General features: G+C 47.8%; 1 protein-coding gene across 1 annotated transcript in view; it reads left to right on the top strand.

Moving 5' to 3' along the window:
* Positions 1-3,559: 3,559 nt before the first annotated feature.
* Positions 3,560-6,000, top strand: part of Vps8 (VPS8 subunit of CORVET complex) — a 192,890-nt gene continuing 190,449 nt past the window's right edge. Inside the window, exon 1 of the mRNA XM_050146426.1 lies at positions 3,560-3,686. The gene's annotated coding sequence lies outside the window, so the exon portion shown is untranslated. The remainder of the gene's footprint in view (positions 3,687-6,000) is intronic.

Here is a 6,000-nt window from a genome sequence, read left to right as displayed (position 1 = left end):
TCCAGGAGCATTTCTTAAAATGTTAAGCAGTTCTTAAAAACTTAAGTTGCACCATGTACAGGTAATACGGTACTGCCTGTGTCCTGCCCAGTCGAAACCTTAATTGCGCTGTTTTTACAGCAATTACGGTAGTTCCTGCCTGAGACCAGCACAGTTCAGCATGGCAGACCTGAGCAGAGCCATTCCTGCCTCAGAGCCATTTGGTGTCCCTGAGCCACACACAGTTCCAGGCACACAGCAGTCCACATTGCCATCAAGCAAGCCGTAAAGCTTTACTCCAAATGCTCCATTCAAAAGCTCTGTCTCCCACAGGAGCCAGACAGAGATTGCAATGGCGGCACAGCCCAGAAAGCCGGCATTTTAAAACAGCCAGTTTTTTCCTGCTGCTGAGTCAGGACAATTTCTTTGCGGCATGCAACCCACAAACAGCAAAAAGCTGTCTTAAATTCTCTCTCTCCCTTTTAAGCCCTCTCAGGTTTTATGTGGAGTTCATTAGCATGTCGGGCGCCACTCTGTTGAGATAGGAGCGGCGGGGCTGTGTCCCCGGCACCCGGCCGCCCGCATGGCTAGCTTATGCCCGAAATAATTACACAGAAACTGTATTCTTTTAAACACTGCCTGGCCCAGCTAGTTCCAGCCTCTTATTGGCTAGCTCTTACATATTGTTCTAACCCATTTCTATTATTCTGTGTAGCCCACGAGGTGGCTTACCAGGGAGGATCTTAACCTGTGTCTGTCTGGAGTGGGAGAATCATGGCGACTCTGTCACTAAGCTTCTTTCTCCCAGAATTCTGTTCTGTTTACTCCACCCACCTAAGAGTTGGCCTATCAAGGAGCTTAGGCAGTTTCTTTATTAATAAGAAATCACTCCCACATCAGAGAGAGAGAGAGAGAGAGAGAGAGAGAGAGAGAGAGAGAGAGAGAGAGAGAGAGAAAGAGAGAAAGGAGAGAAGATGAGGGGAGAAGATGAGGACCTGGGAAGTTGAAGCAGAGGAGCAGCTATCAGGAGTTCAGAGTTCTTCCCAGCTGCATAGGGAGCTCAAGGCTAGCCTAGGCTGCCTGAGAACCTGCCTCAGAGTAAGTATGGGGCTGGAGAGTTAGCTCAGTGGTTATAGACACTTGCTGTACTTGCAGAAGACCCAGGTTTGATTCCCAGCACCCACATGGTGGCTCACAACCATCTGCAACTCCAGTTCCCAGGGATCTGATGCTGCCTTCTTGTCTCTGCAGAGAGTGAATGCACAGGTTGCACAGACATGCAGACAAAACACTCACACAGACGGACACACACAAGTCAGTAAACAAAACAAACGTAGGCCTTGACACCCAGCGCTGGAGGTGTCCCAGCTCTGTTGTCATTGCTGAGACTGATGTCTCAGTTTTGAGTTTTCACATGCAGGGTTCAGGGGCACACACAAGTCTGCTAAACTTGATAAGAGTGTGGATTTTTCACAGTTGGGGGAAGCTGATAGCTTTACTGTGTAGAGTAGTTTTAAATTCCTCCTGACTTCCTCCATTCCCTTATTTCCTTCTTTTTCTTTCAGTTGTCCCGCAAGCCTGGCTTTTCTCAGGTGCTCTGTTTTATTTAATTATGTGTCCAGGCTCCTTAAGAAAATCAAATAAGGCTTTGATTGACTCTCTTGCTGTGACCTTTGCCCTGCAGTTCTTCTTTCCCAATTATTTCCTTTTCCTGCAGCAGTTGCTGCAGTCCTTCACAGCTCTCAAGTAACTGTCTCTGTGCCAAGTACAAGCTCATTCTCAGCAGACTTATGTGTGGTGGAGAATTCTGGAATGTGGTGAAATTATAGACTAATGTTGATGTTGAAGACAGATTTCAGAGCCATTACCACATGGCACTTAAACTGCGGTCATGAAAAAGCTTCCTCAAATAGGGAGTGTCTGAGGAGCAGAAGAGCGCTCCAGATATTCCTGAGGTGGGCTGAGGAGAAGCTAGGAAATGGCACTTGTTTTGGGAACCAAGGAGAGAGAGTGTTTGTCAGTAGGGAAGGCGAGGCACGGAGAATGCACTACCTGCAGTGGGCAGTGGCTGGTACCTTCAGCAGCTCTGAGTGAGAGGGGAAGGCGGAGGCAATGAGCGCATAGGGCGAACCCTGGTGTAGTGATTGGGAGCGTGAGGTGAGAGCTGCCAGGGAGGTGTTGTTCTTGGTTCAGAGGCAGCTGTACAAGCCAGCTCCTCACCTCTTTCCTCTGCCATTTGTGGCTGAAGGGCAGGAGCCTCACCCTACCAAGTCCCTCAAGGGGTGTCAAGATGGACACCTCAGGGGGGTTGGAGAGATGGCTCAGTGGTTAAGAGCACTGTTTGCTCTTCCAGAGGTCCTGAGTTCAATTCCCAGCAACCACATGGTGGTTTACAACCATCTGTAATGAGATCTAGCGCCCTCCTCTGGCGTGTGGGCATACATGGAGGCAGAATGTTGTATACATAATAAATAAATGAATCTTTAAAAAAAAGATGGACACCTCAGAATCTTCTTTGACATTTTTTATATTTCCACCTTATTTATTTATTTATCTATTTATCTATCTATCTATTATTATTATTAATTATTTTTCCTTTTTTTGAGACAAGAGTTTCTCTGTAAATTTGGAGCCTGTCCTGGAACTAGCTCTTGTAGACCAGGCCGGCCTTGAACTCACAAAGATCCACTTTCCCCTGCCTCCTGAGTGCATTACCACTGCCTGGCTTCCTTTAAAGGATAACCAGGGACTGAATTTTAGTTCAGTAATGCCTCCTTCCTCATGGCCTCCCTTGGTCTCTGTGGTCCTCAGCTGAACTCTGTTTTCCTTCCTTGGTAGACAGCCCTCTAACTGGTCCTTAACCTTCCTCTGCCACAGCCTCTTCCTCCCCGCTTATTTCGGCCTGTGTCCCCATTTATCTTCCTAAAACACTGTTCCCATCTTGTCTCTGCTGCTTAGAGGTCCCGATACCCTCCCTCCTGCCTGCTGGAGACAGTGTTCTAGTTATTGGTGAGGCTGTTACATACTCGTCCTTGTACCAGGTACTCTAGGTACAGTGGCAGACAAGGCTGATGTAGGCTCTGCTGCTACCAAACGGATGGAAAACAGTGCTTTGTACAGATTGGACTCTGGCTCATCTTCTAGTCCAGCTTCAGTTTCTATTCATACACTCCTGCTATATTGCAGCTTCCTTTACCCAGTCCAATCCATGTTAGGAAGTCAAGGTTTCTGCACGTTTTCCACCTAGAATGACTGTCTTCTGTATACCTCTCATATTTTCATGGCAGCATTTGTTTTCTGCTAATTAGCCATTGCTCATCAGCTCACCGGTGAAGCATCTATACAACCTTGGGTTTTCAAAATACCCTGCAGTCAGCGATGACCTGCATAACTGTTCTTGCTTCTTCCTGTTGTATGAGAGGGCTTGATCTCTGTGTGGAGTCCTGCACCACCTGTCTCTGGGGACTGAGAATGTGTGGAAGAGAAGGAGAAGCAGAGGCAGAAGCTGGGTGCTGTGAAGCCAGCAGTGCCCGGCTCACCCGACTTGACCTTATGACTGTATCTTCTTTCACCTAGACGGATGATGAAGATGAGTCCTTTGTTCTCGAGGACCCTACCTTGCTAAACATTGACACCATTGATTCTCACTCTTATGACACCTCCTCTGTGGCGAGCTCAGACAGCGGCGACAGGGCCAACTTAAAGAGGTAAATATTCTTGTGTATCATACTTGTATATGGCCAAAATAGATGATTATTTAAAGTCTTTCTCTTTACGGCACAGTATAATTTGATTATTTAAAACCAGTGTCTTCATGCATGGTACAGTCTAGCTTGATGATTTAAAGTCACTGTCTTCATGGTATGGAGTGGCATTTCATTTGTATTTTAATAAAGAAAGCTTGCCTGAGGATCAGAAAAGTAAAACAGCCACACTGGCCTGCCTTACAGACCAGGCAGCAATGACACACACCTTTAATCCCAGCAGCCACACTTGCTTGCCATAGAAACCGGCAGTAGTGGTGCACACCCTTAATTTCAGAACTAGAGAGGATTATAAAACCGGTGGAGACAGCCCTCAGTCTCAGTCTCATTTTGAAATTCCTGGAGGCAGGATCACTACTTCGGACTGAGGTAGAGGTAAGAGCCAGTAGCTGGCTGTTTTGCTTTTCTGATCTTCAGGTTGAACCCCAATATCTGTTCACTTCATTGGTAGAGTCTAGTTTGGTTCTTTAAAGTCAGTGTCTTCATGGTGCAGTGTAATTAGCTGTAGGAGGGGGTATAGCCCAGCAGGGCCACACTGTGGGGCTTGGCCTTCCCGGTCACCTGTGCTCCCTGTGCTCCCTCATACCCACTCTTCATTTCCTTGGAGCAGGCTCAGAGGGGGGCATCAGGGGGTGGGGATAGGACGGTTCGAACGTCACTGACCCCAGGCCCAGCTGCTTTTCACCTTCCACACTCTTGGGGAGACCAGGGAGAGGAGAGACGTGGAGAAAGGGTGCTGTAAAATGCTTTACTGAGTCTGTGTGAACCTGAATGCGGGCCGGGAACCAGCGCTCTTCCGCTTAGGTCTTCCTCAGATTGCTGTCTTAGGACAGGGGTCCCCTGAAGGTGTGTTCAGCTCCTCATCTCAGTGTCTTCCAAACAGACGCATAATTCCGATGACCCTGTTTACAAGTGAGGGTGTGTGCTTGTTGCCTATCAGGTGTGTACAAGCTTTTGATAACTCTCACAGGTTCACATTTGAGAACCTGTAATTTAGTTAAAAGGAAAAATCTCTCTCTCTCTCTCTCTCTCTCTCTCTCTCTCTCTCTCTCTCTCTCTCTCTCACACACACACACACACACACACACACACACACACACACACAGAGTCTTATTTAACAAGTTCCTGATTTTGTGCTGAACTGTGTTCATAGTTCCCCTGGGCTGCCTGTGACTCACGGGCAGGAGTTGGATGGAACTCGTACGTGATAGTCAGAAGTCCTTGGTGTGCTGTCAGGCTGGGCACTGCCTGCCCATTTGAGCCTCTCTCTGAACACTTTGACCCGGCCCACCCAGTTTATGCCCATTTGTCCTCACTCTTCCCCACAGTGTGCTGAGGCAGATTAGACATCTCTTTCCTGGTAGCTGTGCCTCATCTCCCCCAGTAAACAGGGTCCGTTCTTCTCCATTTGCATTATTTGTTGTAAGGAGGCTGCTTGTTCATTTCCTGGCCACCCAGACTCCTGACACAACCACACAGAAACTGTATTAATTAAATCACCGCTTGACCTATTAGCTCTAACTCGTTATTGGCTAACTCTTACATATTAATTTAACCCACCCCCATTAATCTGTGCATCACCACAAGGTCATGGCCTACCAGCAAAGTTTCAGTGCGTCTGTCTCCATGGCTTCTCTCTGACTCCGCCTTTTTCCTCCCAGCATTCAGTTTAGTCCCCCCTGCCCCCCCACCCCCGCATAGCTGTAATCTACCCTACCACAGGCCTAAGACAGTTTCTTTATTAACCAGTGGTATTCACAGCATACAGAGGGGAATTCCACATCAGACATTCCTATTTCTGGTCTGTGCTTTTGTATTTAGAAGCTGTATTTAGAAGTTAGGATGTGGGATCCTCGTAGTGGGACCTGTGACTTTCTCATTTTGAGATCAGCAGAGCACATTTTTATTCAGAACAGGCATACCCCGATTAATGTTTGATAAAAGTTTAAGGTGCCCTTGTTGACTGGTGCTGAGGAGGGTAAGTAGGAGCAGCAGAGCGAGTGACCAATGACGACAGACTGGGGAAGGGAGGGGGCGGAGGTCGTCAGGCAAGTGGGTGGTGCAGATGCAGGGGCAAGAGTGGTGGTGGCAGGAGCCGTGGTCTGCACAGATGTCCTTCGGGAGAGCAGGAGGAGCCAATCCTGTGTCAGATAGACAGGGAACATTTGGAGCAAGGGAAGAAGAGCGTTAGCTTGTTTTCTTGCTTGAGACTCTTTGAGCCTCAAGTTAGAGCACATCTGAAGGTTGGTCTTTTAAT

The sequence above is a fragment of the Alexandromys fortis genome, unplaced genomic scaffold (assembly GCF_014885135.2).
Source record: "Alexandromys fortis isolate MF-2015 unplaced genomic scaffold, M_Fortis_MF-2015_v1.1 scaffold_56, whole genome shotgun sequence".
Classification (NCBI taxonomy): Eukaryota; Metazoa; Chordata; class Mammalia; order Rodentia; family Cricetidae; genus Alexandromys; species Alexandromys fortis.
Note: the sequence above shows the minus strand (reverse complement) of the source record. Positions and strands in the feature narration are given on the sequence as shown.